General features: G+C 36.7%; 1 pseudogene; it reads left to right on the plus strand.

Moving 5' to 3' along the window:
- The first annotated feature begins 4,808 nt into the window (after positions 1-4,808).
- On the plus strand, positions 4,809-8,137 carry LOC124847213 (disease resistance protein RGA2-like; annotated as a pseudogene).
- Positions 8,138-10,998: the final 2,861 nt, after the last annotated feature.

A 10,998-nucleotide genomic window follows, 5' to 3' on the forward strand; every position in this document is an offset into this window, starting at 1 on the left:
CATCAAAAACTGTCATTAGTCCCTGCAAATCATAAAACTTTGTGATTAGTCCCTGCAATTCAGAAAAGGTCTTGCTCAAGAGTAAGTATTCCAGTTGCTACTGTATAAAAATAGGGAAATATTAAAATGAAGATACCTTTTGTTGATCAGAGATGAAAACCCAACGTTGACAATCAATTCCTCCAATATCTTCCAGTAGTAGTGTCAAAAACCATCTCCAACTCTCTTTGCATTCATTTTCAACCACAGCAAAAGCTAGTGGGAAGTATTGGTCATTCGGGTCTCTGCCCACTGCCACCAACAGCTGACCCCCATATGTTGTCTTCAAATGACAACCATCTACCCCTATGAAGGGCCTGCAACTTCCTAAAAAGCCTTGCTTACAGCCCTCCAAACACATATAGAATGACCCAAATCTTGGAGGCAAACTTGGTTGGGGTTGATTGACTTTAATTTTAAATGTTCCAGCCTTCACTCTTAGCAATTCACCCACATAATCATATACACGAGCATATTGTCGCTCTCCATCACCAACCAGAGAATCCAAGGCAATTTGCTTTGCCTTTCCAGCTTTCCAAGCAGTGATTCCAACACTGAATGACTTCTTAATGTCATCAATTATTTGGTTGACAGTCATGTTAGCCACATTTACAAACCTATCTACTAATACTTGTGCAATCCAGTTCACACTTGCACTTTTGTTTCCAAAGGTCCTTCCACAACTGTGTCGTCCAACCAAGGTTTTCACCCTAAATGTTTCCTTCCCTCCTACCTTGCTAGCCATAATCAGAAAACCACATTTGTTTTTACAAACTGCCCTTACTCTGTTCAGGTCATTCTTCACAAACTTAACCTCTTTTCCATTTAATACACTATGCTCCAATAGTGCATTTTTGAATTCCTTTAAAGAACAGAACTCCATCCCCAATTCAAATCTGAAGTTCTTGTTCATATCATCTTTTCTAAACTTTTTAAATTTCCCCTTTGACCTCACATCCTCATCACTATCTACATTTGAATCCAATTCATCACTGTTGTATTCTTCATTGATCTCATGATCTCCAACTTCTTCATTCAGTAAAAATGAACCTTCCCCAACATTGCCTCTTCCACGGACACATTTCTTCTTCTTTGTCATTCTATTCCACCTATCCAAAACTGGATTAATGTTTCTCCGAAATTGGTCCACCCTATCATTCTGAACATCAAACCCATCATCTTCATTAGCCATTCTGTCTTCTTCACTGTCATCCATACATTCTTCAGCTGAAGCTTCTACTTCCCCCTCAACAACATTCCCCCCTTCCTCTTCTTCCCCAAGATAATCATATTCATCACCAAAAACAAACTCTTCTTCTTCCTCACCCATTTCAACGTCTTCATGCTCATCATCACCATCACACTCTTCTTCCTCACTCATTTGAACCTCTTGCTGTTCATGACCACCACCATACTCTTCTTCCTCACTCATTTGAACCTCTTCACCACCACCAAACTCTTCTTCCTCACCCATTTGAACCTCTTGCTGTTCCTCACCCATTTGAACCTCTTGTTGTTCCTCACCACCATCACACTCTTCCTCCTCACCCTTTTCAACCTCTTGCTGTTCATGACCACCATCACAGTCTTCCTCACCCTTATCAACCTCCTGCGGTTCATTACCACCATCACAGTCTTCCTCACCCTCTTCTAGACCCATTCCACCCTCTTGTACAATCTCATCCACTTTGGAAACCACTTCCTCCGTGTCTATGTTTCCTTTTTCAACATCACCCTCTTCCACTTCCTCAGCCACTTCACCACAACTAAGAAAGTGAACTTCCACTGCCTCACTAGGAAGAACATGTTCAACATAAATTTCTACCTCTTCGTTATTCTCCTCTGCATAATTAGCCAAGTACAGTGCTTCTCTGTCATCACTCAATAATCTGAAATTATTCATCAGCCTTTGTTTGGACCCCTTCCACCAAAGTTTGAACTCTGCATCATACTTAAATTCTCTAACTATTCCAACCGCTTCAAAATATGACCAACGATCCGGATCAACTCCTTTGATCACGTGTATCTCTCCTCCAACATACTGTAACCCCTTATTACTAACAAACTTCCCCATGTGATGCAAACAAATGTCGAAAACCATTTCTAGACCTACATTCACACATCAACGCTTTACGCACAAATTGGAACAACCATAACCGAAAAACAAAAACAATAGCTTAACTTACCTTTAAGCTTGTCTTTACGCTTGTCTTTGACGACCACCGGAACGACCACCGCAACCACCACCGCAAGGACAATCAAGATACAATGCTTCCTGTCAAAGCTTTCCACTACAATGCTTGCAGTAAAACTACGTTTTCCCCCCAATTGAAATATTTACTTTTCACAAATTCTGAACCCTATATCTAATTTCAATTAACAACGTAATTAACTGCTTAATCTAAGTTCAACAGTTAAACATTCCACGTGGCAGAGAGTGAAGGCAGAGATCACAGCTCACGTGGCATCGCCGTTTGACACATCCACAAAAACTTAACGCCGTCCATTTTTAAGGACTATTACTCAGAGTTTCAAAACTATAAGGACTAAAAACCATCAAAGTTCTGAGCAGGGACTAAAAACAAAATCGTCTGATAGTTCAGGGACTAAAAACATATTTAACCCTATCCGAAGTAATAACCAAGTTTTCTTAGATTTTAATTTTCTTATCTTATTGAAGATCAAATATGAAATACTTAGAGAAGAATAAAAATATTTGAAATACTTAATAAAACAATTTTTTTAAATTAAAACTTAATTAAAACACCTTACAATTTAAGTAATTTAAAATTAAATGATATTATTATTTTATTAACTTAATTTTTCTAATACTTCAATATATTCATAAAATTTGAAATTAATTATTATTGTTTGGCCCTTCAGGCATGTCAATCACTCCTTTAAATCTGTCACCACCTTTCCTCTCTGTTCTCAATTATTTTGCACAAAAGCATCTAAGAACACTGGGCATTTTCGTTGCGGGTTCAAAACCAGGGTGTGGGTTAGGAGAGTTGCATAGCTTAAAGTTGGGAGGCACACTAAGAATCAAAGGCTTTGAAATATAAGTGAAATCTGTATTCTATTAAGTTATCTAGCTTAGGTATTTTGAGACTTAGTAGAAGAATTAGTGCGTGATAGTAATGGTTTCAATCCGATTTATGGTCCAAAACTCCAAATCTTTTAGTAATCTCTCCAAACTCAAACTGTTCTTCGATCATGCCCACAGGTAATGACTCATTGCGTAATCAACTATATGATCAAATAAATTCCTACTTTAGTACAATTATAGAAAAAATTATAGTTCTCTTCTTTAGTACAGCTCATAATAGAGACACCAAATTAAGCCACATAATTAAGGGATTTCAACATGTTCTCCTAGGATCAACACATGTTGGAATAATATCAAGGTTCTAATAAAATAATAAATAACCCCTTGACCAGTAGGTACTAAAACACCAGTACATATAGATTTTATGCTAAGGAATAAAGATGTAAAAGCATAGCAATTCAAAATCTCGCAACAAAAAATTCCCGGCATCAACTATGATTCATACTGAAATGGTGAGACAGGGGAGCAATAAGTTTATAAAAAATTAATGTGGATGAGAATATAAACAAAAGATTGAAATGAAGACCCACTTGAAACAAAGACCAAGACAACAAGGCCACCAGTTTTTTCAATTGCAACTTTGATTTCTGCTACTTCAACCTATAGATTCAAATTTCAAAACAATAATGTTTATCAAACAGAAGAAGATTAAAATGAGCACACTTCACAATCCCTCGCTTTTTTTCAAGAAAATCCAACTTTCACAGCTACGTCTCCCGTTATGTGGTTACATCAAAAGCACTCCTTCTGTGGATTCTAGTTCTGTAAGCAAGTTTGAAAATATGTTAGGTAGTGTATTTACTTTATAACAACTCATTCCAGTGCAGCATATCGTGAATAGATCATAAACTGTTACTTGTGCTGAAATTTTCTTGGTTCTGATTTTGTTTTATAGAATTCTCTTGATGTATGATTTGAGGAGTACCACAGATTATACAAGCAAGGTTTCAAATTGGATTGCAACTACGGGAACCATGGGCAATATGGCAAAGATTGTTGTTACTTCCACATACTGATTTCGTGGAGTTAGACAAAAACTCCATTTTTTGGGCCATGTGAACAACATTGGTGGTGTGACAAATTAAGGGTATGTTTGGTTCAACATTTATTTAATAAAGTTTATCATATTATTTATTTATTACAGAAAAGTTTCAGACAGGGATATGTTAGTTGAAGATATTTTAAATTGGTTGTATCCCTGTACATGAATACTCTAATTTATTAATTTGAAAAATCAAATTTCCCTAATTTTAATATCTTTATGGTGTCGACTACAAGTTTCACTAATTCTGTATTTTTGTTTTATAAAATATTGCCGAAATAAGTGATAAACACGATGTGGAAAAAACTGAAATTTGAGCGCAAATGAAGGAGAAAGTGAGTGGACATGTTTGTGGAATGCAGTGACAGGAAGAGAGCGAAGTTGGTAAGCAATGATAAGGTTGGTTTGACTTCACTCCTTCTATGAACACTCCTTGTCAACAAAAGCATACGGGGGACCACTCCTTGTAAGAAAACAACACTCTATATTTATTGCCAACTCAAATAAATGACGCGTAGTTGATGAAGATTGATAATTTTCTACGATCACCACAAAATACTCTTCCCCATACTTCCTTCTCCACAGTCATAATCATCCCAAAAACCCTCCTTTCTGTAAATGGCTGAGGTTTTGCTCGGAATTGTAATTCAAAACTTGCAATCTTTTGGCCAAGACCAACTTGCAACGTTTTGGGGTGTTCACCAACATACTCAAATGCTTTCCAGCAATCTCTCTGCAATCCGTGCTGTTCTCAGAGATGCTGAGAGAAAACAAATAACAAGTTATGCTGTGAAAGATTGGCTGCAGAAACTCACGGATGCGGCATATGTGCTGGATGATATCTTGGATGAATGTTCAATGCACTTCACAAAGATGCACTCTGATGATGGACATACTTCATGCCTATCCCGTCTCCATCCTAATGACATTCTCTTTCGTTTCAATATTGCCAATAGGATGAAAGACATCACCCAAAGATTTCATGACATTCATGAAGAAAAGAGCAGGTTTAATTTAGAACATGGTGTCACAGAGGTGCAAACAGTGGATGATGATTGGCGCCAAACTAGCTCTGACATTACAGAACCTGTAGTTTATGGCAGAGACCACGATCGAGAGCAAATTGTGAAGTTTCTTCTGGAAGACGCTAGTAACAGTGAAGAGATCTCTATCTTTCTCATAGTTGGTATGGGTGGACTTGGAAAAACAACATTAGCCAAGCAGGTTTTCAATGATCACAGGGTATGCAAACATTTTGACCTGACAATTTGGGTTTGTGTTTCTGGTGATTTCAACACCAAGACAATCCATCATAGAATGCATCACCGGACAAAATCCCAATCTCAATAGCTTAGAAGCAATGCGGAAAAAGGTTGAAGAAGTGTTGCATGGGATGAGGTATTTACTTGTTCTTGATGATGTGTGGAATGAAGACCAAGAGAAATGGAAGCAGTTGAAGGGAAAGTTGCAGTGCGCAAGGGCAGCAAAAGGAGCTACCATTTTGGTCACCACTCGACTCGAGGAAGTTGCTTCCACCATGCAGACGCATCCTGCTTACCGTTTGAAAGAATTGCCAGGAGACGAAAGTTGGTCGTTGTTCAAATACCATGCGTTTGGACCAAACCGAGAAGAAAAGGAAGAGCTCGTGGCAATTGGCAAAGAGATCGTGAGAAACTGCATTGGTTTGCCGCTTGCCATAAAAACACTGGGAAGCCTCTTGCGTGATCAAAGTGAGGTAAGACAATGGATATATGTAAAGGAAAGTAGTTCTAAGACAAATGAGGAAAATTCTATTATGCGTGCTTTGAAACTTAGCTATTCTAATTTGGAGTTGTCATTGCGGAGATGCTTTTCTTTTTGTGCAATTTTCCCCAAAGATTTTGAAATAGACAAGGAAGAATTGATTCATCTCTGGATGGCTAATGGGTTTATTGAAAGTGAAAGAAACATAGAAGTGGAGGATGTTGGAAATAAAGTGTGGAATAAATTATACAGTAGATCATTTTTTCAGGAAGCAAAGTGTGATGAGTTTGGTATGGTCAAAAGTTTCAAGATGCATGATCTATTTCATGATCTTGCCCAGTCTATTATGGGTGAAGAATGTGCGGCTTTTGTGGAAGGAAGGTTGACTCCGTTGTCAAGTAGAGTTCACTATTCAACCTTGTTATCTTCTGATGTTTCTTTTCGAGGATTCAAGCATGCTTTCAAGAAAGTTGAATCCCTGCGGACTTTTCTTGATTTGCAGACTTTTGTTTTTGGTGATGTTGCTCCGGTGCCATCAAACCATTCTCTCCGAGCATTACGCACACAATCTTCTTGGTTCTCCCCACTCAAGGATTTAACACATTTGAGGTATTTGTGTTTGACTTGTCATTCTAAAGCAAGCTTAAATAACTTAATTTGTCAAATGCCGAAATTGCAAATTTTGAAATTGAAAGATTCCATTCTTAGGGGACTTCCCAAAAACTTGACACAATTACAAGATCTAAGACATATTGTGATGGATTATTGTAATTCAGTAGTAGAGACGCTTCCCAAAATTAGCAGGTTAAGGCATCTAAGAACACTAAGCATTTTCGTGGTGGGTTCAAAGCCAGGGTGTGGCTTAGCAGAGTTGCATGGCTTAAATCTGGGAGGCAGGCTAAGAATCAGAGGCCTTGAGAACGTCCCCAATGAATGGGATGCTAAACAAGCAAACTTGATTGGTAAGAAGGACTTGCATATCCTGCAGTTGTCATGGGATGGTAATGCTAATCCAAAAGGTAGTAATGTAAGTGTGGAGAGAGTACTGGAAGCCCTAGAACCTCCCTCAACTCTCAAGAGTTTTGAAATGAATGGATATCAGGGAAGGCAGTTATGGAGTTGGATGAGAAATAGTGCAGTTTTGAGAGACTTGGTGGATGTTAGACTCTCAAACAGTGACAACTGTGAGGAGCTTTCCCCACTTGGTAAACTACCACACTTGAAAAGGCTAAAGGTGAGTGGAATGAAAAATGTGAAGTGCATAGATGGTGAGACGTATGACGGCGTGGAGGAAAAGGCATTTCCATCGTTGAAGGAACTGAGAGTGGATAATTTACCAAATTTGGAGAGGTTGTTGAGGGATGAAGGAGTAGAGATGGTCCCTCGTCTTTCCCAATTAAGAATTGATGGTGTGTTGAACTTTAAAGTCCCACGTCTTCCTTGTGTTGAGACAGTTCATGCTAGAGGAATTGAGGCAGTGACTTCTTTCATGGAAGGGGTTGGGGAGAATATGGCTTGTCTAAAGACCTTAAGCATTAAATTCATTAAAGGAGTGGTGGTATTACCCGACGAATTCAGGAGGTTGGGTGCACTACAGGAACTATACATTACAGAATGGTATGATGTGGAGTATTTTCCAGAACACGTGCTGGAAGGTCTAACTTCTCTTCGAACTTTGTCCATTCAATACTGTGAGAAATTGAAATCGTTGTCTGAAGGTGTGCGACATTTGGCTTGTCTTGAGAATTTGACAATCGGTAATTGTCCAGAGCTGGTGGCTCTACCAAGCAATATGAGCCAACTAACTGCCCTGCGGTAGGTTTCAATCAGTTATTGCAGCACATTACCAGATGGCTTACAATGTGTCCCTTCCCTAGGAAGTTTGGATATATCATGTTGCAAATGTACTTCATTACCGGACTGGCTGGGAGACATGACTTCTCTTCAAAAATTAAGTATTGTGTATTGTACGGAGTTGAGGTCAGTGCCGAGTAGCCTTCAACACCTCACCAACTTGTCTCATTTAAGGATAGACGGATGTCCTCATCTGAAAAAGCGGTGCAAGAGGGAAACAGGAGAGGATTGGCAATACATAAAGCATATTCCGCAATTGGAACTATATTTCAGGAGGGAAACGACGTTTTCGTCGTGAATTCAAGAGTGTTTTGTTTACTTCTCCCGCTAACTTGTCACTCTGTCTTTGAAAATTTTGTGTAGCCTTTTTCGCGGTCTATATATTACATATAAACAATGTTTGAGTATTCCCCAAATTTATAGTTGATATTTGGCACGCACTGTACTAAGTTCTGATTCATATAGGATTAAGCTTAGTCACTAACGCTAGTATCTATATATAAAATCCGCTGCGAGTATTAAATGGATACTTTTATAAACGATATGTAGTATCTACTATCTATACATGTCACCCATGCATTATCTATAAAAAAGTTAAATTAAAATTTAATTTATATTTTATTAAGTTAAATTTAAGTAAAATTAAAATTTATTTTATATTTAATTTAATTTGTATTATATTTTAAATTTCTTATAATTTTATTTAGATTTTATTTTAAAAATCAATAAATTATATTTTTTTAATATTTACGAGTATGCGTGTAGATTTTAAAAGATCCAATATATTTTCTAAATTTATATTCTAAGGATAATGAGATGGATAAGGTTGAATTTTTTTATTGTGGGGTCGAGGAGTAGCGGGTAAACTCTATCTATAATTATAATTGACCCGATGGGTTCTGATCCCTAATAACTAAAGTTTGTGTCCAGATAAAGTAGTAAAAGGAAATAAGTTTTTTATGTGCAATTTCAAGGTGATATAATGTCATATATAAAATCTTTTGTATTCTTTCTTTAAGCTCTCTTTTTATTCTTCACCTCAAGATTTTTACCAAAATCCTTCTGTTGCTTATCTGGGTTGCTTGCGTGATGCTGTGAATAAGCTTAGCAATGATTCTAATAAGATCAATCCCCTAGCATGCATCATTTTTTTAACTTTTCTGAGTTTTGTTCTCTTTGTAATGAACGATGCTGCTTTCCAAAGTGATTTCAAATTTTTATCTGCTATACATAGGGTTGTATGTGCCTCAAGTTGTTACAAAATTTAGATCTTGAATTTGTTTAAAAATATTGTTTATTGAATTGATTTTGAAAGTGTAAGTGGTATAATATTGTGTCTAAAGTTCCTCTGCTATTATGCTGCAACTTATACTTCACATATGCTCAAATAAGATTATGATGCCTTTAGCACATTACTGGGCCAATCTGGCATTCAGGATCAAAATGTTATGTAAGGTTAAGTTAGACTTAAACTATTTTTTAAGATAATATTACTGTCTAATCTAGATTCATTAAAATGGTCACTTATACATGTGTAAAGCCAGATACTGACTTTGGACAATAGGTATTGGGTAAATCTAGGTCTCGTTTTGTAGAACTCTGTGATATCAGATATATTTGGATGATTTTGCTAAAACACAAATTTGAAATAGGCCAACGAGGCACATAGCATTGTATATATGTGCCTCAAATTGGTATAAAATTTGTTTTTGAGTTTGTTTAAGATCAAATATTGTTCACTAAATTGCTTTTGAAAGTGCAAGTGGTAGAGAGATATGTGGTTGTTTACTTAACATGTATGCAGTCTTATTTTGAATTGTTTATTTAACATGTATAAAAATTGGTTTTGAAAATACTGTTTTGAAAATCTGTCGAAACTCATTAATTTGATTCAAAATAGGTGTGTAGGCTTGAGTTTGGATTCAATTGTTTGTGTTTGCAATTCTACAAGGATGAATCTACTAGGCTACAAGACATCATTTGAGAAACAGAGCACATCAATAAGAAATGGTTATTTAGTTAGTTTTGTATAGTCACAGTGCTATGAGTAGCAGAAGATATTTGCAGTTTGATAAATGGTTTCGGTGGTAGTTGTAGTTTTAAAACCATGTAAGGATGCACTGATCTATTTCTTCTGCCACTGTGACCTTTGTCAGTGCCTTAGATAACTTTGTGAACTGACCTTCTCATCCTATAAATAAAAGATTCCTCCATTGGATTCTTTATATTTGAAATTTGTGAAATAAGCTTTCTTTTGTCTGATTGAGTTTCTTGGCAATTCGATTCTATTAGTTAAAACCATAATGCGTTATTTATTTGCTATGGTTCTTGATGGAAGCAGCTTCACTCTTCAAGAATGAGCAACTTCTCGGATCAGAGGTGGCAGCGAAATTGGAAAACGCAGATGCAGTTGGAGACGCACGGAAGGTGTTTGATGAATTGTCTGGTGCGGTTTTGGAGTGTGTAGGCAGAGGTTCTAGCTCATACGGCCTTCCAAGGGGGAAGGAAGCTAGAGGATAAGTGTGCTAAGAAGGCACAAGTCAGTGAACTTGAAATTGAGAACTGGCTGGACAATTCAGCAGCATTTCTTTATACAATTCAAGTTACCATTACAAAGGATTTGGCTCTTTTATAGATGAAGAGAAACATGCCTAGCAAGCTATTGAACTTATTAACAATGTACATGAAGCTTTATAAGAAGTGTGCAGGAGAAGCTATACAGCTGGCCACATGTTCCATACGGTAAACATTGAAAACATGCTTTAAAAGAAAGTGGAAACGCTGGTTTGCTTGGTTGGTCGTATGTTGTATATCAACTTTGCTTTTCCAATCCAAAAAGCACTTCCTTTCTTCCTTTCTTTACCTCCTTTGCTTCCCTTAGTTCACCAAGCTTCTTTGGTTGATTGACTATGGTTTTCCACTCTTATTAGTGACCTACAAAACAAGGTAAATGTATTTAGTTAAAGAGAACATTCTAAGACTTAGAAAGAAAAAGTTAATTCCTTTATTCAACTTCTTTTTGTTGGTCTTAGAGTAAAGTTGATACTTCTTTGGCCACAAATGTATTTCTTAAAATTTTAAAATTTATGTCAAAGTAATAAAAGAAAATTAACATTGAACAAGACTCGCAAAAAACAATTATTCAACAATGGAAATACACACAATAGGAATTACATGTAGTTAATAAAATAAATTTAGTTGAACCATAAAT

The sequence above is a fragment of the Vigna umbellata genome, chromosome 9 (assembly GCF_029865625.1).
Source record: "Vigna umbellata cultivar VRB3 chromosome 9, Vumbellata_1.0, whole genome shotgun sequence".
Taxonomy (NCBI): domain Eukaryota; kingdom Viridiplantae; phylum Streptophyta; class Magnoliopsida; order Fabales; family Fabaceae; genus Vigna; species Vigna umbellata.